This window comes from Pogona vitticeps, chromosome 1 (assembly GCF_051106095.1).
Source record: "Pogona vitticeps strain Pit_001003342236 chromosome 1, PviZW2.1, whole genome shotgun sequence".
Classification (NCBI taxonomy): Eukaryota; Metazoa; Chordata; class Lepidosauria; order Squamata; family Agamidae; genus Pogona; species Pogona vitticeps.
This window is the reverse complement of record NC_135783.1, coordinates 185624233-185648815: the sequence shown is the minus strand read 5'-3', so window position 1 is coordinate 185648815 and position 24583 is coordinate 185624233. Positions and strand designations below refer to the sequence as shown.

Below are 24583 nucleotides of genomic sequence, written 5' to 3'. Positions count from 1 at the left end.
TCTGTTGGTTGTCTATATAAACTAGTGTATAATTTCTCAGACTCTTTCTTGAGGGTGAGATCTAAAAAGTGTATTTCATTAAAGTTGTATTTGGTATCAAATTTAATGTTGTTGTCCAGAGTATCTAGCCACAAAATTGTATCAATGAGCTCTATGAACCCCTCCAAATAATAAAGTTGTTATCAATATATCGGAACCATTTTATCAATTTCCCTTCATAAAGGTGTGTTCCAGAATACATCCTATCTTCATCTGAGTCCATATACAAGTTGGCTACTTCTGGAGCCATTGCACATCCCATAGCTACTCCTTTTATTTGCCAATAGAATTTGTTGATAATTTAAAATAGTTCCTTTTCATGGCTATCTCAGCTAGGGAATGTAGAAAATAGGTGGGAGGATGTTTTTCTGTTCTCCTGTCTAAAGTGGTCCTAAGGATATTTAGCGTTTCTTCCTGAGGTATATTGGTGTATAGAGATTTCACATCCAAGGTAACCAAGATGATCCTTTATTATGACCCTTTCTAATTTGTTAGCTACATCTCTTGAATCTTGAACATATGAGTGAATCTTGAGTATGAATGGTTTCAAAAAGTGATAACTACATTTGGATAAGGGTTCAAGGACTGAATTGGAACCAGAGACTATGGGTCTACCTGTCACGAGATTGTCTGCCTTATGAATTTTGGGTAGGGTGTAAATAACTGGAATTCTAGGATTGAGATAAATGTTTTAGAAAAAGGATTATCTTTTGTCCTCACACCCACACATGATTCTACTCAAGTGAGACTGGATCTGTTCCATTTCTTTAGGAATGTTAAATTAAGGCACTTCCTCAGTAAGTCAGAATCTGGGGGAGATAGAGCTAATTTTAGATGTAAATCTTGGTTTATGCCCCCCTGGGAACCCTGTCCCCACTAAAGATTTGAATAGATTAGAGAAGTCCATTAAATCCCCATGGAACAACATAAGGCAGAGAAGTGTGAGATCTCTCTCTTCTGATCCATCCATTGTGATAAAAAGAGCTGATAAAGGTGGGGCCACTGTTATTCAGAACACCAAGGAGTACAAGCGGGAAATTGTTAGACAATTGTCTGACACAAATGCCTATGAACCGTGCCCTTATGATCCTACTAAGGAAATCATTAAGGAGATCAAAATTACACTGGAGGAAGGCCTCCTTTTGGGTTGTATCAGTAATACATAGTATAAATTTCTACTCAATTGCCATAATCCTAGAATTCCTGTTTTTTACACCCTACCCAAAATTCATAGGGCAGACAATCCCATGACAGGTAGACCCATAGTCTCTGGTTCCAATTCAGTCCTTAAACCTTCATCCAAATTTATTGATCACGGAGGTGAGTATCGTGCAGCCCTTCAGATAATGAATTACAACTCCCATCAGCCTTGCCTGGCAAAGCCCATTGTGAGGAATCGTGGGAGTTGTAGTCCAGCAGCATTTGGACATGTTGCTTTCTTTCTCTCCTCTTCCCTTAAAAAAAAAAAGTAGCCTCATGAAACAGAAGAATCCATCTTTGGATAGGGCTGAGAAAGGACTCCTTGAGAAAATGGGGATATTGGCGCCAGTCCACCTCGGTGAGGCTCCACTGGATGGACCATAAAGTTGTTTCTTATGTTGTGCATTTTTCTGAAGAGTAAGAAAAGGGCAAGCTGTAGTATTTATTTTTTACTGATTATGGTTATATTCTTGTTGGTGACTTACATGTGCATAAGCTATGTTGTGCAGCTCATCATGGTAAATTGCTGCTAACTGACAAAGTACCACCTGCGTTGCGAGGCATGCTCCTCTTGCGCACAGAGCCAGGTAATAAGCCGGGCACCTTGATAGTTAGCCCCAATTCACTTTGGTGAGTTACTCGATTTAAATTACAATCGGCTAAAATAAATGAACCACAGGATTTGGGCCACTCTTATTTTTCAGGCTGACTTATTAAAATTAGATAAAAACTGTACTTCTCCCTTCCTCCATCTTTACAGTGCATGAACATGTATCAAGTTGAGAAAACTGACAGTGAGTTAGAGCACATTTAAGCCAGCTTTTTAAATAGTTCTCACTGAGCATACTCTGAAACATTTTGGCAAATCTGGCGGACTGGCCTATTTTTGCAACATGTTATCTATCACGTGGGTGTTAGCCTTCACTTAGGAACAGGCTGGAGTCTGCGAAGACCTTTGGTGGAACCATTTTATTTCCGGTACCTGAAATGAATCTCAAGATGCCCCTATGCTTGCGAGATATTAGGAACCACTGATGTTTGTTAGAACTGGGGTGGTGCACAGGGGCTTTGAAGGCCAGCCACCAGTATCACATCTTCCTGGGTGTGTTTCTGATGGAAAGAAGCATTACAGATATTCCCCAATACATGAAAGCATTTTGGTTCTGGAGAGAGATGTCTGAGGCGTTTGGTGTTTTGAATCATGGATACAGAAGGACAACATCCCACATTCATATACCAGAGGATTTTGTTTAAAAAATGATTTTTCTGTATTTTCCAAGCCATCCGAAGACAATCTTCCGTGGTCACATGGCCAGTGCAACTTAGACACGGAACGCTGTTACCTTCCCACTGTGGTGGTCCCTATTTATCTACTTGCATTTGTATGCTTTCGAACCGCTATGTTGGCAGGAGCTGGGACAAAGTGTCGGGAGCTCATTCTGTCGTGTGGATTCGATCTTACGACTGCTGGTCTTCTGACCCTGCAGCGCAGGCTTCTGCGGTTTAGCCCGCAGCGCCACCACGTCCCCCCATCATCTTACAAAATCATAAAAAAGGAGAGCTGGAAGTTAGCAACGATTGTCACTGGAAATCAAAATCAAAAACATCCATACTATCTGAGAGAAAGGCAGGGACAAAAATTAATTCATTTGAAATATGGTGTTGGATAAGTGCCTTACTAATACCACAGATGACCAGAAGTGCAGGAAAATCGTTGCTCAGTTAAGTCAAGCCTGAACTCTCACTCAAGCAAAAATTAATAAACTGAGGTTATCCTACTGTACACCTATAATAAAAATACAGAATTGACCAGAAAAGACTTTTCCTACTGCTAGGAAAGGGGGGGGGGGAGCAGGAAGAGACAAAGACATAACATGAGAAGTCTCCCTGCCTTCTGAATTTTTTTAAAAAATGTGTGAGCTGGGAGTTAGCAGAGATTCTCACTGGAAAACAAGATCAAAATTATCCATACTATGTGGAAAAAAGTGAAGAAACACAGAGGAAAAAATCACCATATTTGAAATATGATGTTGGAAAAGACCCTTACAGCTCTAATATGAGGTACATAATCTCAACAAAGGAAGTCATAGCTATCTGTTTGCAAGACCTGAGGAGTGGTTAAAACTATGACAAGATGCAGGCATCAAAGCTCTGCTAACACCAATTAGGACCATCCCCAGTCACAAAGCAAAAAATAATACTTTCAGTGCTTAAGCAAGTGAGCTTCTGAATATTTGTTCTCTATTCTTTTAAAAATATCTTTTGCCAGCACCAATGCATGTTTGGCCGGGAAGGAGTTAAAAAGTTCTCCTCCTGAGAGTCAGCTAACTGGGTCTAGACTGACAGGATCAAAAGTTCAGATTACCCCATACCTGGAGCTGATTTTTTTCTTTGAAGACTTGTTTCAGGAACCTGGTCTCTGAAACACCGAAAGAATGTTTACTGAAAACACTCAAGGCTGACACAAATATAACCACTCTGTGCCTTTGTAATGCAGAAATACTTTGGATATGCCTTCCAAAATTGTGTGCTAATTCCTTGATACATGGCAAAATCTACCTTTCTAGAGGGCAGTCGCTCCATTACTTTCTGTTTTTTTAACTGTTCAAAGAAAACCTGTGATTTTTAAAATTGCCCTACAAACATCTCTTTTCCTGGCCCATGAAGCAGCAATAATGTACCTGCTTTGGAACACTCTTGCTGGTAAGCCTGTTCCACAGACGCTCAGTCTTGTAACAAAGTGATTGTTTTCACTTTTGAAAGGCCTTTTGTGAGGATTAATATTTCAGCCCCTACAGCCTGCATTGAAAAAAAAGGGGGTGGAGACAGCCATTCTTTTTCATGGAAAGCAAGATTGTTCTTTTCAATTTGTATGAGCTGTTTTAAATCTGGGGATGTTTAGGGTTACTTATTTCTGCATGAGGGGCAGTTTTACTTTTAAAAAATCATAACTTGAAAACCCTTTCCCCAAACATCCCAAATTTGGCACATAGCAGGAAGAGCGTATCTGCTATATCTGTGCCAAATTTGCTGTTGATCCAAAGTTATACTTTTCATTTGGGCTGCCACCATTTTTAGAATTGCCTTATGGAATGTTGATTTGTTTTGCTGCACAGTAATAATAGTAGCTGATTAATCAAGCAAGAACTAAGGCATATTAAAACATTTAAAAACTATGCAGATACTAAGATACGATGACTACCATCCCATAAAACACCCATTTTAAATGCTAAATGCTTTCTTAAAAAGGAATCATTAGCTTTTGTTGTTGTTGTTTAGTCGTTTAGTCATGTCCGACTCTTCGTGACCCCATGTACCAGAGCACGCCAGGCCCTCCTGTCTTCCACTGCCTCCTGGAGTTTGGTCAAATTCATGTTGGTAGCTTCGGTGACACTGTCCAACCATCTCGTCCTCTGTTGTCCCCTTCTCCTCTTGCCTTCACACTTTCCCAACATCAAGGTCTTTTCCAGGGAGTGTTCTCTTTTCATCAGATGGCCAAAGTATTGGAGCCTCAGCTTCAGGATATGTCCTTCCAGTGAGCACTCAGGGTTGATTTCCTTTAGAGTGGATAGGTTTGTTCTCCTTGCAGTCCAGGGGAGTCTCAAGAGCCTCCTCCAGCACCACAATTCAAAAGTATCAATTCTTCGGTGGTCAGCTTTCTTTATGGTCCAGCTCTCACTTCCATACATCACAACAGGAAAAATCATAGCTTTGACTATGCAGACTTTTGTTGGCAAAGTGATGCTGCTGCTTTTAAAGATGCTGTCGAGGTTTGTCATTGCTTTCCTCCCAAGAAGCAGGCGTCTTTTAATTTTGTGGCTGCTGTCACCATCTGCAGTGATCATGGAGCCCAAGAAAGTAAAATCTGTCACTGCCTCTATATCTTCCCTTTCTATTTGCTAGGAGGTGATGGGACCAGTAGCCGTGATCTTAGTTTTTTTTTATGTTGAGCTTCAGACCGTTTTTTGCACTCTCCTCTTTCACCCTCATTAAGAGGTTCTTTAATTCCTCCTCACTTTCTGCCATCAGAGTGGTATAATTTGCATATCGGAGGTTGTTGAGATTTCTTCCGGCTATCTTAATTCCCGCTTGGGAATCCTCCAGTCTGGCCTTCCGCATGATGAATTCTGCATATAAGTTAAATAAGTCGGGGGACAATATACAGCCTTGTCATACTACTTTCCCAATTTTGAACCAATCCGTTGTTCCATATCCAGTTCTAACTGTTGCTTCCTGTCCTACATATAGATTTCTCAGGAGATAGATAAGGTGGTCAGGCACTCCCACTTCTTTAAGGACTTGCCATAGTTTGCTGTGGTCCACACAGTCAAAGGCTTTTGCATAGTCAATGAAGTAGAAGTAAATGCTTTTCTGGAACTCTCTGGCTTTCTCCATAATCCAGCGCATGTTAGCAATTTGGTCTTGAGTTCCTCTGCCCCTTTGAAATCCAGCTTGTACTTCTGTAAGTTCTCGGTCCACATACTGCTGAAGCCTACCTTGTATGATTTTGAGCATGACCTTGCTGGCATGTGAGATGAGTGCAATTGTCCGGTAGTTGGAGCATTCTTTGGCACTGCCCTTCTTTGGAATTGGGATGTAGACTGATCTTTTCCAATCCTCTAGCCACTGTTGAGTTTTCCAAACTTGCTGGCATATTGAATGTAGCACCTTAACAGCATCATCTTTTAAGATTTTAAATAATTCAACTGGAATGTCATCACCTCCACTGGCCTTGTTGTTAGCCAAGTTTTTTAAGGCCCACTTGACTTCACTCTCCAGGATGTCTGGCTCAAGGTCAGGAACTATATTGTCTGGGTTGTCTGGGATATCCAAATCTTTCTGATATAATTCCTCTGTGTATTCTTGCCACCTCTTCTTGATGTCTTCTGCTTCTGTTAGGTCCCTCCCATTTTTGTCCTTTATCATGTTCATCTTTGCACAAAACGTTCCTCTAATATCTCCAATTTTCCTGAACAGATCTCTGGTTTTTCCTTTTCTGTTATTTTCCTCTATTTCTTTGCATTGTTCATTTAAGAAGGCTCTCTTGTCTCTCCTTGCTATTCTTTGGAAGTCTGCATTCAATTTTCTGTAGCTTTCTCTGTCTCCCTTGCATTCAATTTTCTGTAGCTTTCTCTGTCTCCCTTCTCCTCTCTGCTATTTCTAAGGCCTCGTTGGACAGCCACTTTGCTTTCTTGCATTTCCTTTTCTTTGGGATGGTTTTTGTTGCTGCCTCCTGTACAATGTTACGAGCCTCTATCCAAAGTTCTTCAGGTACTCTGTCCACCAAATCTAGTTCCTTAAATCTGTTCTTCATATCCACTGTGTATTCTCAAGGGATTTGGTTTAGATTATATCTGACTAGCCCAGTGGTTTTTCCTACTCTCTTCAGTTTAAGCTTGAATTTTGCTATGAGAAGCTGATGATCAGAGCCACAATCAGCTCCAGGTCTTGTTTTTGCTAACTGTATCGAGCTTCTCCATCTTTGGCTGCAGAGAACATAATCATTCTGATTTCGGTATTGCCTAGGTTTTCTAAATTCTTATTTACGTTTTGATTTGAAAGATATTTCTGGAAGTTGTTCGGTGGGAGGATAGCTTTAGTAGGAGCATGAAAACTGCAAAGAAGAAAATGTATCAGTAAGAGCTAGTTGAAAGAAGGTGGTTCAAATAGTGAACCTTTAAACACTTGCCTCATGTCTATTTTTCTCACTGTGTGTGCTTTTCCAAAGCAGTAAAAATGGTGGAGAGAGACTGTTTTCAGAAGCACCGAAATTTACTAAACCCTAGCATTTCAGAAACCAAAATTTCTTTCCTTGGGGTAATCACTCACTTGCAAAAGTAAACAACTTGGCTTTCTTGTTGCAGAATGCACTTCGGTGAACAGGTCCTCTTTTACAGGCCACAAGCAAAGCTGAGCCACTTTGAAGTGTTATTATAAAAGGGGTTATATTAGAGGCCTTGTTACTTCATGAACAGTGAAATGTCTGGGACATGGAATGAAAAAGGGAGAGGAAGCCTGGGCTGGACAATATGTAGATAAGATCGCCTGGAGCCGTGCTTTATGGAATGTGACAGAAAGGACATCGCCTGGTGGGAGAGCTAGAGGGATCGTTATGTTCATGAGCTATTTTGACAGAAGACTGCATTGTTTTCAGTAGTCCTGGGAATTGCTCACCAGTGTGTTCTGTGGTGTACAGCAATGAAGACTAATTTGGAACTACCGAGTGGCCATTGTTAGAAGGACCGTTGAAAGGCCAGACATGGAAGCAGACTGCTAATCCTCAAAGAGACTCCTGCATAACTGTATAATGGTGTTTACTTTGGCCAAGAGGCTCTCTAGCCTTGTATGGCATGCCTGAAAGTGGAAAACGCTCTTCCTCTTTTTATGCCTTTTATGCATGTGCCAGGTACGTAGGCAACTGGATTGCAGTGTTCGACAGCAGGAGATGCGATGTCACCATGACTGTCTCACTGGTTCTGCCTTCCTTGAGGAGCGATGTGTAGGACTGGGTCTTGTTACATGACTGTGAGACGACCGTTCCTACATTCCTTTGACATCAGCCGTTTATATTTGTTTTTATGTTGATGGTTGCAGCTGAATTTAGCTCCAAAGAATGTCAACAACTCTTGTTTTTTTTTCTTTTTTTTTCTGTAAGTGATCGAAAGCCGTTTTTCTCTGATATAGGAGATTCGTAGTTCCTCAGAAACCGGGGAGCATGTCACATCTTGTGAGTGTCACTTCAGGAATCTCCCTATGTGGGAATTTGATTAGAATGTCAAAAAGTCTCAGGATCAGGACATCATGTTGTCCTGTGAGGTTTCCTGCACAATGGCATCAACCCACGTATCTTTGCATTCGTCACTGTGGCTCCCATTAGGCTTTTTGTGGATGGAATTCCCACCAGCTCCTGTAAAGTATTAACCCTGGGATGCTGTGAACAGATTGATGCAGGTTTGGAACTTCCTATTCCTCGAATAGTGACCGGGGAGTTTTCATTTCATTACCACTTTAAAAATAAATGTAAAATTCTAAGTATTTTGTGTGAGTTCCTTAGAGCTTTTGGATAGACCCTGTTATGTCACTTGCAGCTTGTGGTAACCCTCAATGTGTTTTGAAGGTATCTGAGAAAAAAAGTTGTTTACCATTGTCACCTCTCTAAGCAACTGTCCCCTGGCTGAAGGGGAATTTGAATTCCAGTATCTTGAGTCCTAGTCTCAACACACACTGGCTGTTGAGGATAGATAAGGATGTATAAATTGAATAAACAAATAACAAAGGCATCTAAAATATTAAACAGGCAGGGCCGTGTGAATTCACGAACATGTTATTGGAAAAACTGTTTCACTACTGGAGAATTCTTTCATTATTAGTTTTATAAAGTGCCATCTGATAACCTGTGATTTGGCTTTTAAAGGGTTCTTTTCATAGAAGCAATAAAACGTGAAGTCCAGGTGATCCATTCATTCAAAAGTATATAATGTGTTTTATGTGGGAAATTCGAGCTATATTATCATCACTGCCTTCTCATTTTGAATGCTGTTTCTCCATATCCACTAGCAATTTTTTCTTCAGTTAGGCAAGAGTGTTTAGTAACTGAGAAGTGCACCTACTTTAACTGCAGTGTGGGAGAAAAAAAGAGAGAAGGAAAAAGCTGTAGTAAAATTCTTTGAAAAGAATTCCATGTGGTCCTGTTTTTAGTAGCACAAGATTAAACAGCATCTGTGGGATAGAGAGCCGTAAAAAGAGATAGGCTAAAAATATATTTCTAAACCTTCACAGCCTCTTCAGGCCTATGACTTTTTACCAGCTTCTTCTGACTAATTCATTCTCAACTTCTGGACCTTTTTGTTGTTAAAAGCTGTCAAATTTATCACTATATTATTCTTTTTTTTAAAAAAACCATACATGAATGGATTGTGGAAAGCTTATATGTTTCCATGATGGGTTGTTCAGAAAAACATTTTAGCTATGTATAGATCATATACTTCAAATGTAGCAAAGTACTCTTGGCTCAGCAGGAGGTTCTTGGGCATGCTGAAAACATAAATATGAGGCCTTGTCTGTCTGATTTCATGAGAATTGTATTACTGTCTACAAGGGCTAGGCTGTGAGCTCAAGATTTATTTATTTTCGGTGCAAATGCTGCATTCCCCAAAGACAGTTGTAAAATGATGGTGATGACATGAAACTAATGATGGTTAAATCTGATGGCTCATATTCAAATGCCATCAGGATATGTTAGCTCCCTTCCAACGACTGTACTCAGTTCTGTGTGACTCTCGCTACAAGTATATGGAAGAATCTGGTTTCAGCAGTCATCAAATGAACCGGTCCTGCTCCTGTCATGAATTGGAAACAATTCAAAGTAATTTCAGTGTAACAAATGATTAAAGGCTACCATCCTGTTCAGATGTCCCTGGGGGTAAGCCTTGTTGAACTCAGCGTTACTTGCTTTTCATTAGAGATGTGTAGAATTGTTCTGCCGCTGTGCTTTTAGATTGTAGCCATGCAGGAAAGATGGAAGAATGTAGTGCTCTACTGAAACTAGCAGAAACCATGAAAACCCTGCATTAATACTTGATGCTGCTGTGATAACACATTTTCCAGGCTGGATGAAGTCAGAGTTCTCCATATCTGGCCATCAGTGGTGGTTCAAAAGAAGACACACATGGTTAAATACAGCAACAACATAGAGGGGTGGGGAGCCATCCTTCTTGCCTGTGGCCCTCAGCAATTCAGGATACAGTGCCATTGAATATGGAGGCTTCTTCTTGGCCGTCAAAACTGCATTGAACAGTGCTCCTAAAGTGTTAAAACAGGATCCTGCTTATGCAGTAAAATGACAGAAGGCAAGTATGTTGTTGTAATTAACATTTCAGAGTTAAGCTGAGAAGAGAAGCAGGACTATAACAGAGCGATCTTAAGCACTTCTGTGTTTCCAGTTAGTACTCTTAGGTTAAAGGAACTGCTTTTCATTAGAACATTTTTCACGCTTCTAGCTGACGCTCCACCTCTCTGGCAGCATGAAACACGGGGTCCAACTCTTCTGAGGCTTCCTCACAGGTTTCCTTCTTCTCTGAGGTTTCCCCACTAGCTGCTTCAGAGGATGCTGACCCTTTCTCCTCTGTCTCGCTGGCCTCCTCTTTCTTTCCCTTTTATCCCCCTCCATCTCCCCATGGTGTTCTCTCAACAGTTTGCCATTACTGGGCTCCATAGTCAAAGTCTATCTTCTGTCTTCCCATCCGCATCCTGTGAACGGCCTCTCTCACCAGGTCCTCTAGGGCAGTGGTCCCTAACTTTGGGCCTCCAAATGTTCTTGTACTTCAACTCCCAGAAATCCTGGCCAGCAGAGGAGGTGGTGAAAGCTTCTGGGAGTTGTAGTCCAAGAAAATCTGGAGGCCCAAAGTTGGGGACTACTGCTGTAGGGGGTGCAGGGAGAAGACAGCCTGCCCATGGTGCCAGTAGCAACCCTTTCACTGTTGATGATTACAAAACTCAATATCTTGTGTTTTGTCCTCATAATTCACCATGATGACTATAATATACAGCCATGCATCATTGAAGGGAAGATCAAGAATCAATGGGGAAGAAGGAGAAGATGGGTTTCTTGGAGGTGTAATATTAGAGACTGGGTAGACCTCAGTGGAGGGGAACAGCTAATTCAAAGAATGAGAAAAAGACATGGTTGCACCCAAAGAGAGAGAGAGAAAGAAAATTTAAAAATGTAGCCAAAGTCAGTGCAAAGAGAGCTTGCAAAAGTTATTTTTTGGGCTATAACTCCCAGTAAACACCCCCCCCCCGCTATCATGCCTACTATACATGCTGGCTTGGAAAATCTGGGCGCTGTAATTTTAAAAAGTAACGTCTCCCATATTTGGGGACAAGTAGTGACATAGAAGGTTTCAGTGAGCAGATGCAAACTTAGGTTTAGGGAGCATTTGAACGCAAGTTGAAACATGGGTCTGTTATGAGGGGAACTCTTGCTTCTCTCTCCTACCCCAGCTTTACTAGCTTCAAAATGGGAGCCACTAAAGGTGGTTACCTGAAATCAACTGACCAACCCTTCTATGTTGTTGCTGTTTTTAAACCATTTGGTGCCATTGGACTGATCAGAAAACTCACAGATCAAACCCTGATATCAATCTAATGCAGAACAACTAGACATCTATTAAGTTGATTCCGTAGTACCTAATGTGGCTAGTGGCTTTTCTGGATGGGTAAGTATCTAAGGAGTAGAGCCAGAGTGAAACTGGGTCTACTATTTGAGTTTATCAAGGCAGAACATCCAGTCATCAAAATATAACTGACTTAATGCTTTTGTCAGTTGGTATTTTGTCAGTTGGTATTTCCCCCTACATCATCCATATGATGTAAGCCATTTCTAAGTTAAAAAAAAAATAGTGTCAGAATCCCTGACTTCTTGTCCTTTTTTTGTCTTGCCTTGAAGGCTGATTTCTTTTTGTTGAGGTTTGTTACAGGGAGCAGAGTTTAGCACTATGATGCTTCTAATTAAGCTTCATCCTGCTGTTGCCATTTCCTAATGGGAAGCTTTCACTCTGCAATCAGTTAGTATGGCAAGCAAACACACACACACACACACACACACACACACACACACACACACACACACACACACACACACACACACACACACACACACACACACACACACACACACACACAAAATTCCACAGAAAAACAGCTCAAAAAGGGGAGTTTCAGGATAGGGCTGATTTTTTAAAACAATGCTTAAAACGTTTTCTGTATTTTCTCAGGGGAAAGGTGGAGAGAAACGGTTCCCCCCCCCCCAAAAGATACTTTACAAAGTTTCGTGTGGATCAGAATCCAAGGTAGCTCTATACTCCTTTTTTTAAAATTGTTTATTTTATTTTATTTACATAGAAAAAAAAGCAAGACAAATAAGAAACAAGGGAAAACAAAAGAAAAAAGGAAAAAACCTAACCCCTCACATAAAACTAACCCCTCCCCCTTTGGAGTCAGAGACTCCAGCCTCGTTAACCCCTCTGCTTCCCCAATTACATTTCCAGTATATACTGAGTAGATATACATGCATCATAGACTGCCCTACACTCCTGTCTTCTTCTGGACCCAAGAATATATTAGTTCCCAGATTTGTTTTACATAGTCTCTTGGTTGTTCCCATAGTGCTTCTGATAGAGTGTCCAGTTCTGCTTTAACAGCTCTTCTATCATTGGAACCTCTTCGGTTTTCCATTTTTGGGCCCAGAGTAGTCTAGCTGCTGTGAGTATATATGTAAGACAATGCGTCAGTTTATTATCATTAATACCTGATATGACATTCAATAATGCCATTTCAGGTTTTATATCTCATTTCTGCTGGGTAATTTCTTTTGCTACGTCCCATACCTGTGTCCAATAATTTTTGACCTTTTTGCATGTCCACCACATATGATAATAAGTTCCTGCATTCTTTTTACACTTCCAGCATATATTGCTGTTACCCTCTGATATTTTTGCTAATCTTACAGGTGTGTAATGCCATCTGTAGAACATTTTAAGAATATTTTCTCTAAGATTTGCTGGTTTGGAAATACTTAACAAGCAGATCAGGGACAACGAAGCAATCAAAGGACTCAAGATTAGAGGAGAAGAATTTAAGCTACAAGCGTATGTGGACGACTTAGCGATAATACTAGAAAATCCTTTGGAAAATCTTGAAGGGTTATTGGAAGTTATAGAAGATTTTGGACAGGTGGCCGGATTTAAAGTAAACTATCAAAAAACAAAATTTATGACAAAAACATAAAGAAGGAAGATGTCAAAAAATTAGCACGGAACTCCAATATTGAGGTGGTGAAAAAATTAAATATTTAGGCGTGATTATTACCAAAAAACCAAGCAATTTAATGAAAGAGAACTACTTAGCAATACAGAAAGAAATTCAGAAAAATCTGGAGGATTGGAGCAAACTACAACTCACATTTATGGGAAGAATATCAGCAATAAAAATGATGATCTTACCCAAACTCCTATTCCTGTTTCAAAATCTCCCAATACTACTGAATTTTAAATATTACAAGGACTTGGACAGCTTAACATCAAATTTTCTCTGGAAATCTAAGAAGCCAAGAATAAAACTTAAACTGCTACAAGATCTGAAAGAAAGGGGGGGGAGTGGGCTTACCGAATTGGTTACTATATTACAAGGCCTGCGTGATGACCTGGATTAAAGAATGGATAACTTTAGAAAATCAAAGATTTATGAAACTAGAGGGACACAATTTAAAGATGGGATGGCACGCATATGTATGGTACGGGAAACATAAGGAACACGCACAGTTTGGAGAACACATTATTAGGAAGGCCCTAGGGATGGTATGGCAAAAATTTCAAGCACAAACTTATGAGAAAATCCCATTGTGAGTGGCACCCATAGAGGCGTTCACATTAAAAACCTTGAACCAGAAAGGAATGCTAACTACATATGAAAATCTGTTAACTAAAGAGCAGAAGATAAAGGTGGGAGGGAGTTCCAGAGTCTGGGAGCAGGAGCAGAGAAGACCCTCTCTCCTATGTCCCCACCAAACATGCCTGTGAGGGTGGCAGGACTGAGAGAAAGGCCTCCCCTGATGATCTCAACATTGGGCAGACTAATAAAGGGAGACACGGTCCTTCAGATAGCTTGGGCCCAAGCCATTTGGGGCTTTAGAGGTTCAAAGAAGCGCACACTCTGCACCCCTAATGCATTTTGACTGAGCAGGAGCATCTTTGTTTTGTCTGGATTAAGTTTCAGTTTATTCACCCTCTTCCAATCTGTTACTGACACCAGATACTGTCTGTCCTCATTCCATCCTACTTCTCTGGCCAGCAACATGCCTCAAAGACTGGAAAGACAAGCTGGCCTGTGGTCTGGCTAGCTATACATACTTAATTACGATGATGTTAATAAGCAAGCAGTAGCTGCAAATGTAAGTGTTAAAAATACAGCTAGGGAGGTCTTGGCTGGCAGCTGGACTTCTAGTCTCTCTGCCAGACCAGCTCTCCAAGCACAATAATTAAAGTAGAGTTTTAAGGGAGATGGTACATCTTTGATTCCAAACTGGAGAATCTGCTTCAGATAGCAAAAGACATGACCTGACCAAGCACTTGAGTCTCATTAATTGCAAAGACTATGGCCCTTAGTCACTTTGAGACCTGGAATCCTCAACATACTGTAGTTACAGAGGAGAGGCTAGCCCTAACTCCTCCTTTGTTATTATATTTTCGCAAGCAGTCTGAAGAGGCAAGGCTCCTTCTCAAGTGTAAGTTCTACATAAGAGCAGGGACCCTGGAAAATCTGGCTTCTTGCCAAAATGTGAGCAAGACCCTTTCTATTTTCAGACATGCTGCTGCTTGCATGAACAGGGTGATGAAGGAGGAGGCAAGGATAGTGTCTCTGGTGTTAATGATGTTGCCAATTCCAGATTAAGGAATGGCAGGAGGAAACGTGAAGTGTGGCAAATCATATGGAACCTTGTGTTGCAGTGGTTAAGCTGCTGTACTGCAGCCGAAACTGTTCACAACCTGGGGTTCAGTCCCAGGTAGCTGGCTCAAGGTTGACTCAACCTTCCATCCTTCCAAGGTCGGTAGATTGAGTACCCAGTTCTCTGGAGGGGCAATGTGTAGCCTGCATAATTAACTTGTAAACCGCCCAGAGGGTGCTTTAAGCACATGGGGTGGTATATAAGAACACTTTTTGTAGTCATTTCACTTTCCCTTACTTTCAAGTGCACCCAGCAATTTTAGATTCTCAGAACCTGACACGTTGCAGAACTTTATGGCCAGTATCTTATTGTTAAGTCTTGACAAAGAGTTGACCTGTTGAATCAGTTTCTGAATGATAAATGAATTCTTCAATCAGTGGGCCTTTTTTTAGTTGGGACTAGCAATAGGATACTGGTCAGTAGGAGAGGACACTAGAAACAGAAGGGTTATTGAAAGCATCATCAGAACCCATATTTTAATGGCACCTAATATTTTATATATAAGGGCTTCAGTGAGGAAGACAGAGCTTAAAATAGAGAATTAATAAGGAAGGAGGAGTCCCCTAGTTAGAAATCCACTTTCTCAAATACAGTATTGACCTCGTCATGGAGGAAGCTCTGAAAGACCCTTTAAAACGGGCGTGATGAACCTTTGCCCCTCTAGATTTTTCAGATTTCAGCTCCCAGATGATCCATCCACCCTGGCAAATTGTCAGGGAACATGGAGTTGAGATTTAAAACATCTGAAAGGCAAAGCCTGTTGAGCCTAAAACATCTGGAAGATTCCACACCCCAGTTTTTTAAAAAAAATCAAAGGCTTCTACATGTAAACTTTGCAGCCCCGAGAATCTGCTGCTGTAAGAATGTATACATTCCTGAGGCATAGGGTGGCTCCTAGGTGGCCCATCTAGTACTACAGATCAGCATGCATTGTGCAGCTGTGTTGGCTTTCCTTAAGAAGGTTTAAAAGCCTTTTCTTCGGCTTGAAAGAGATGGAAGAAGGTGATAGGAAGATTTGGAAGGGCTACAGATTAACCTCATGGAACTCCTGACATAAAAGTCAAAGACACAGGGCAATTATGCAGTGAAAGTCTTGTTGGGAAACAGCCACAGATTGTAATTTCCAATCAGTTTAGTTTGCAGAAGACACACTGAGAGTGGTTTTGTGTCTGGGGTGAGGATGGAATACTTCCCCCATCCCAGTCCTCAAGCCATGCTGGGTTTTAGAACTTCATTGTGGAGTTTCTGATCACAGTTATTCTTGTCGGGCACCTTTGAGTTGTGCGCTGGACATTTCCTTACCATTGTGTATCTCTCAAGCCCAATTTATTTCTAGAAGGGTAGATGGTTGAACTCTGTATCAATACTATAATGCCTTTCAGTTACACCGCTTTCAAAGGAGTTGAAGTTTATGATTGTCATCAATGTAAGAGTGTTTGAGTATCATTTTGACCATTAATCTGAATCAAAAGTGAATAACATGTTTTGAGGGGGGAGAGAGAGAGAGGGAAAGAGAAACAGAAGATAATAAAGATATGTAGATCCCATAGAGGGAATATTCAGGGAGGCCCTGCCTGGTTCCCTTTTGTGCCAGTGCTATTAGCAACTATTTTTAGATGGCTTCCTATTAGGTTAATTTGGCTAAAAATTTTAGAGTTAGGGAAAGGGACCTGTGGACTTTAGTGAGGCCCTGCCCACCTTTCCTCTATTACTTGAAAACTGGAATGCAGACAAACATCTAAAATGCAATGAAATCGGATGGGACGAAAAGAAACATAGCAAGCAAATCCTCCCATAATTGGGTAATTCCGTAAAGGTGGATTGATGTTTGGGGCAGTGGTGTGTCGGTGTGCCTGTTAATGAGTTAGCTGCATCCCCCTAGCCCGGTGGTTCCCCACCTTGGCCCCCCAGGTGTTCTTAGACAACAAATCCCAGAAATCCCGGCCAGGACAGCTAGTGGTGAAGGCTTCTGGGAGTTTTAGTCCAAGAACACCTGGAGGACTCAAGTTCAGGGGCCACTGCCCTCATGTATAAGAATTCCCTCCAAAATGCAGTTCTGTACTTTGTAAGGCCAAAAGAGCCCTAGCAAGCGCAGTGGCAAGGGAATAGGCAAGTAGCTCAGTGGTTTAGGTCTCCGGCTGTGGAGCCAGAGGTCGAGAGTTTGATTCCCCCCACGGTGCCTTCTTGAGAGGGGTTGGGCTCGATGATCCGTAGGGTTCCTTCCAGCTCTGCAGTTCTAAGGTTATTTATCACATTCTCTGTGCTTGGGTGACTTAAGATTCAGCAACTGTTGATATGTGATTCCCTGTAGACAAGGACAAAGAACTTGAAATGAAGGAGAGCTGGAATCCTTCTCAAAATATTTAGGCTGATTAAATCCTGTGGAACTGGGTGTTTTGTGCACAGCTTTTGAGCAGAATTTTACGATTTCAGTCCTAAAAGATATAATACGGGCTAGGGATATTTGGGATAAGTGTGGAAGGAAACAAAGGTTCTAATGGGGCCCTGTTAGTCACATGAGGAGTGTTTGTGAGTTGTCTGAGGGAAATTTCAGAACTTTTAGAGGTTTCTTATTTCTCATTTTGTGTGTTCATAACTTTGTGTTGTCAGCAGTTGTGCCCAAGTGAACAGGCAAAGAGAAGAGTTTTGTTTGGGTCCCAGAAAGCTTCAGGCCACGCTTGGCTGCTATACGTGCAGCTCCGGCATTACATAGCAATCCGATCTGGAGCAAATAATTCTTCAGACAGAGTTCTGACTCCTGTTCTTTGAAGATGCCGGCCACAGAGACTGGCAAAAGGTTAGGAAGAAAAACCTCAAGAGCACGGCCAAACAGCCTGAAAAACCTACAACAACCAGTTCTTCTGCTCTTTCTGAAAATACATTCACATTTATGTATTTGTGTGTTCTATTTATCCTCCACCTTTCTTCTAAGCAGCTCAAGTTTGTTACTCATGGTCCCCTTCCTCACCACCACTTTCATCTCTACGAAATCCCTGTGAGTTTTGTTAGGCTGAAAGAGAAATAGAGAGAGAGAGAGAAAGGGATGAAATTGGCCCAAGATTACTACTTATGAGCTACATAGCTGAGTGTAGATTTGAACCAGGGTCCATTAGACTGGGGCATTTTAACCACTATACAATGCTGACTCTCCATTTATAGGCTTAGACAGCTGCAGTGCCGCCCTTTCTAAGATATCCATGCTTCGGCTTAGCTGTCAGCCCAGCATCCTGGTGTGGTACATGGACAAACATACGCCCCCCATCACCAAATGCACGAATAGACACATAGACAAATGTGGACGTGCACTGCTCATGAGGAGGAAACCTCTGCTGCATGTTGTCCCTCTGCCCAGTGCCTGCCTCATTGAGAAGAAGGAAAGGATGCCCAGTGGTGTTCTAGCTGCTGTGTTAATTCCCTCTCCAGAGATTTTGATGGCCGTCAGATTAATGTTGCTTGCTTAATTACTGTGGTGTGCCTTCTAAAGCCCAGTGGTGGTGGTAAAACAGAGCTACAGCCAGAGGTTAGCTCACTCTCTGCAATTAAGATGTACAATCATGGCTTAGAGGAGATAAAGGAAAGGGGTGGGGGATGGGAGGTTCTTGATAAGGAAGGTCAAATGGGAGAGATCATCCTGCCTTTTGTTAGATAGGCTCCTATTGTCCACTAGCTAAGACACACAATGTCCTCATATATAAAGAGGGGAGGGACTATAGAAGTGCTTTTTAAATTTGAATGTTGAAATGTCCTTTGCTATTCATCCCAACGATTTAACTTGCGATTAGGTTATGGGACCTAAACAGATGAGAGTGTGTGGTTGTTTTGGCAAAGATAACAGTGCTGATACGGCTCATCTAGCCTTCCTCCAAGGTGCTGTCCCTTGGGCTTTATAATATACATTTCCACATATCCTTTGATTGGATCCATAAGGGTTTTCCCTCCCTTGCGAAAGTATGCCTTTTATGTGTGTTTTCTAGAGAGTTCATAACGTAGAATCATGACCAGGATTATCATGCTTTAATATTCCAAGTGAAGTTGAACAGGATCTTGATCTGGAGTAAAGTCTGAAGGCACCTATCACTCGAGTAGTATCCCCAAGATGATTCCAAAATGCAAGCAAGATGTCCACATCTATCAACAAAACAATACTGTATCAGTTTTAATTTCTAGGAAAAGTAAGTCTTTTGTAAAGCCAATGAGTTTTAATTGCCCGGTTAAGACCCTGATACCTCTTGATGTTATAACAGGCAATCCTTCCAAATACCTTCCTTTGCTTGGATGGTCCTCAGACATAGAAAATATAAAGACTGCAGCTGTGCTCAGAGGGAACAGTGAACCCTGAAGAGAATGGCAGATGACTCTACAAATACAGAGGTCTCTGTACTTGGATCCTATTCCACCACAACCCTGATCCTCAGCAAGGCTGTGGAACAGGCATCAACAGCTGTAGCCCTAAATCATCAGTCGTGGCTGGCACAGGCCATTGTGAGGGATTTTGAAAGCTGCAGTGCAAAAATGTGTGAAAAGGTATAGTTGCCTAATCACACTATAGCACGTTCAGGGTCCATAGATTCTTTAGAATCTCAGCTGAATTGAGAGCTCTCTTCCCGAACGAAATCTTGGGCACCATGCACAACCCCCAACGGTCCCTGCTACCGTACGTAAAGTTAGAGATGGGCACGAACCACTGTTTTGGTGGTTCGTGCCAGTTTGTCTGCCAGTTCAATGGATGTTCTGTGTTTCCAAGCCCACCTCCCTTTGGTGAGCACCCACTCAGAGGCAGCATCCTGGTTTCCCTGCCCTGCCCCCTCCAGGCGCTGCCTCTGAGTGGGCGCCTGCCAGAGGAGGCGAGGCACGAACCACGGAACACCTGTTGGGCCGATGGCTGAACTGCTGATTCAGCAATTCATGCCCATCTCTGCTTTGACTTAGATACTGACTGATGTTTCATATGACATTCTGGAAGGAACACTTGAACTTTTCTTTAAAAATCCATATGTGGATGTTCTGGACTTGCTCATGGGGGGGTGTCATCCAGGGTGAGGCATGGCCCTGGATCCCTGCCTAAAGGAACTCCATCGGCCTATGAAAATGTTTTCTCAGTTCCATGAAAGGGCAGAGAGATATCTGAGCTGTAGCAGAGTTTGCTGTGACTTTTTCCTGTTCCAACCATCAGGGAAACATTGGGCATAAGGGCAGGTCACTGGGTGTTTTATGCAACACCTGTCATTTTTTGAGCACATCACCACAGAAAGTCATCTGGAACCCACCTTGGCATTAATGTTCTCAGAACCAGTTGTGTGGGTCAGATGGAACCTCTTCCTATAATCTAATCCAGTTTTAAAGAACCCTATCTATGTATACCAAATGCAGCTTATTTTTATCATAGTAGAGCCTGTATTTCCTCCTTCATTGGTTTCAGAGATGTGATCTGTAAACCACTAATGCTGACTTCACCATCTTTCTGTGTTTCCCTCCTCCACTCTTTCCCTGCTCCAGATGCTCCATTGCATTTAAGGAGTTCTAAAAATATATGTAAGAGGTTTAGAAAAAAATAGGGCAATTTATAGTACATGTAGATCCTGAGATGCCACAAACATCCTGGCAATGCTTTAAAAACTTCTCTGTGGGAATTTGACCACTGGTGAAATTTGTGTCTTTAATAATTCTCTGTTGTATACTTGGAGAAGGTTTTGATATTGACTGCAAAAGGACTGACAAGAAAGAAGCAGGAATTGGTAAATTGATATGTTTCTTATCTCTTTTTCATCCTATGCTGTACATCTGGAAGCCTATCCTATCCTTTTTCACATTAGTCTAAGCACATTCTGTCTCATAATGTGTCTTTAATCTCTCACCCCAAGGGGAAAAAAGCATTCTAACTTTCATGTACCAGGATGGGACATGTTAGTTGCCCAGAATATCATAACAGTGCAGAACCCACACAGAATAGACCTACAATGTAGATGTTTTGTGATATAGTCTCTTGAACAGTTGTAAACAATGTGCCCAGATTTCAGTCACTTGTATGTACTGCCAGGGCATAAAGTGTCCAAACAAATCTATTGCTTATTGCCACTGGAGTACCAGCCAAGGTAATAAAGTGAGATGAAAAATATTCCATGCTGTTTTCCATTGAAACGTAGTCCTAAGGAGAAGATGACATGACGTGCTGTGATATGTCTGCAGGTGGTTTCTATTGGAATTCTCAAAAGTTTTAGGAAGTACAAGGCACGGGCATGTACATGAAAGCAGAACAATAACTATAATCTCATCCCTTATTTTCACTCTGAAGACCCTGGAATTCACTTTGAGGTCAGAAAACACTGTTTCTCTGGGTTTTTCCAGATGGAGTTTTTATACCCTTTAATTTTCCCATCAAACCTTGATCCTATCAGCAACGCACACCAAACACTGATCCTAACAGAAACTCCCTCAACATCTATTCTAGATGATTTTTAAAAGTCTAGGAAAAATGGATTCCTAGATCTTTTTCACCCTCACCAAATCCTTGGTTTTTCCTTTGTGTTGTTGTTCAGAAGGTAGAGTTTAACGCTATGGTGCTCCCCATTTGCAGTGAATTTCCTCAGTGAGCCCTTGAGTTGGAATCTTCCCCAGTTAGAAACTTTCATTTCTTAATTACCTTTTAATTTAGAAAGCTCAGTGATGTTGGCGCTGGACCAACAGAAAGAGGGCAGTGCTCCAGGCAGACAGAAGGTCCTGAGGAGAATGGAGTGGCTTTCATAGCATGGTGCTATTTAGTCTCCAGTCTGATGGAGAGAACTGTTTGGATGCAAACTCTGGTAAAACCCAAATTTTCTCAGCTCTAAGTAACAAAACAGGAGGGGGACACAGCTGTACAAATGCAGTGTCTAAAAAGATCCCCCTCTCTGTGTGTGTGTGTGTGTGTGTGTGTGTATTTCTAAAAAACATTTTTAGAAAAGAACTCTGCCAATACCGTTGGCAAGGACAAAACCCAAGGGATAACTAAGTTCCAGTCTTAAACTGGGTGATGCAGACAAGGTCAGTTTCTATCAGAATTTGGAAAGATCAGCTTAATAAGGAAAGCCCTTTCGGATCCGACTAAAGGCCTATCAAGTCGAGCATCTGTTTCTCTAAAGTGGCTAACCAGATGCCTCTGGGAAGTACACAACTAGGACAAGAGGGCACTAGTATTTTGTTGTTTAGCTTCACAAAGAGAAAAGACAGGAGTTTTGCCCTGAAACTGGAGCAAATGAGAGTCTGTGCAAACTGCAGAAGCCAGTCAGTGGCTTAATCATCTGGCGGAGGAGCCAGGGGTTGGGAGTTCTCCACTGTGCCTCTTTGATTGAGGGGAGGGGGGTTGGACTTGGTGATCCATAGGATCCAGCTCTGCCATTCCAAGACTATTACATAATTGCTACTATTTACTGTCTCGGTCCTTACATCAGAACCAAGATCTTTCCACAAAAGTACTGAAGGCTCATCATGCTAACAACATCTTTTGTTATGCAATAAAAACAACTGCAAACGGCATTCAAAATGCCACACAAGTACAAAGTAGATTAGAAATACTACAATAAAAGAAAAGAACATGTATGCATAAGCATCCTAATACAAGTTCATGTGAGGTTAGCATCTATTTACTACATGTTCAAATGCTGAGAGGGTTACAGAGTCCTCAGTCCACTGAGTCTATGCACCAGCCTTGTCTTTGCCTACATTTTCTTCCTGTCCATTTTTCATATCGTGTTGTCACACTTCAAGTCTGTATTTCTGCATGGCAATTTGTCTGTACTGTACTTCCCTAATGACACACAATTTAAAACATATTTTTCTTAATACACAAATATTTATTGAATGTACATTTCCTCTATTCACTGAAATAGGTTTGTGTGCATTGGGAAAGTGACTGAATTTCAACTATAAACATTTCTTTGCATATAATTTGATTTAAAAAAAAACCTCTTGTTTCTTCCTTCTAGTGATGAGACGTTGAAAGAAATGCCTGTACTTTTACTGATAGTCTTGCACACTACAGGTTGGATAAATTATTTTAAAATTTGATTAATATGAATTTCTTTTCCATTTGTAAGTCCAGGAAACAAGCTGATGTGTATATGTAGTATGGAAATACAGCATAACAGTATTTATAACCCCCACCCCTTGTTGTTGTCATCACTAGCAGAAAGGCTGGCTGGCAGGATAGGTGGTTAAGGCAGAGCATCACACTATTTTCTCTGTTGCTGTTGAAGCGTAGCACCACTCCCGCAGTAACACAGCCTACTGTCCTTAATATCTAGCAATATTGATGCACCCCATCATTTTCTCTCTTGAAGTTAGAAACATGGTAAAAAGATAGGGTAAAAATTAATTTAAATGGGTAATTTATTTAAAGAAGAGGTTTGACTGAAGAAGAGGTAGCTGGTGGTAAATAATGAGTATAATTGAAAGAGAAATCGGCAACGTCAGTAGGTGGTAATACCAATGGAAGCATGTCTGTGTGTACAATTCATGCTACGTTATGTCACAAACCCTGCTGATCACCTATTCCTTTTTTCTTTCATCCGCTTTGGTTCCTATATGATTATTTCACATAATCTGCTTTTACTGTTATTTGCAATTTGCTTTTAGTGCTTTTATTTTTATTTATCATCTGTTTTTATATTTGTTGTAGCTGCCCAGAGCAGTGCCTTGGCACTAATGGAAGTGGCATGCAAGCAAGCAGGCAGGCAAACAAGCAGACCCACTGGAGAGACAGTCACTGACAGCCAATGTCACTGACAGCCAGTAATAATTGAGGTGTTGTATTGTCGTGTTTAAGAGACTGAACAATGAATTAGAAGGCCTTTCGGACATGAACTCGTGAAACCAGCAGTCTTGGGATTGGGAAATAAGAACTTGCCCTATAAGGTCATTGTAGGGATTTCATCTCATGTGAAGCATTTTGATTTTCTGAAAGCACAGTATTGCTGTTTTCACTGCTGCTGTTATGAGTGTTAGCATCGAACGATTGTTTCAGCCAGCCCACCTAATAGAGATGGATATGGGAAAACTTCGCCTGAAACATAATCTCTCTCCTCACCCCCATGCCTGTGTTTAGGATGCTAGCAAGATCTGGCAGGATAATATGAAGCTGTGAAGATCCCTGAGAGGCACCGCTTTTCACTTCCAACTGGGAGAAAAAGGAAGTTGTCTTCCTAGGAGAGATGTGGCATCCTGATGGGGGCACAGGATGTGCAGGAGATGGTGAAGGAGCAGCAGGGATTTTCTGTCCTCAGAACAGCATTAAAGTAACACTCTCCCCCGCCCCATCCTGACTGCTGTTTTGAAAAGGACAGATACGAAAGGATAGTCCTTCCCTGCTTCCTTTCCTTCCGTGATGTAAGATGGTATGAGGCACAGAGAGAGAGAGAGAGAGAGAGAGAGAGAGAGAGAGAGAGAGAGAGAGAGAGAGAGAGAGAGAGAGAGAGAGAGAGAGAGAGAGAGAGTGAGTCAGAGAACTAACTTTTCTTTTGCTGGAAGGAGACACAAATAATTGCCTCCGGCTAGTGCCTGCAGTGCGCTCAATTCCCTTTCTGCAACCAAAGGGCAGTATATTGAACGTGTGATTCAGAAGAGTCTGGTCACAAAGAGACAACACTCCTGGCAAGCCGGCTGTTTACCGGAATTTGTTGACGGCTTGGCACCAAGATCTGTTTGCGACTGAAAATTGGATGGCAAAAAGTCAGGTCCAGAGGGACAGATAGGGTTGTCTGCTCTTGGTGGGCTGCAGTGATGAGCAACACTTTGGGACAACGGAAGGCAACACTAACCTTCTGGCGCTGGTGACGTGGGTGTATCAGGCTATTCACGTATTCCATC

At 41.6% G+C, this 24583-nt stretch overlaps 1 protein-coding gene across 2 annotated transcripts in view; it reads left to right on the top strand.

The window, feature by feature from the left end:
• The window catches only part of PLCL1 (phospholipase C like 1 (inactive)), a 246274-nt gene that overhangs the window by 122199 nt on the left and 99492 nt on the right, over window positions 1–24583 (top strand). The window lies entirely within an intron of this gene.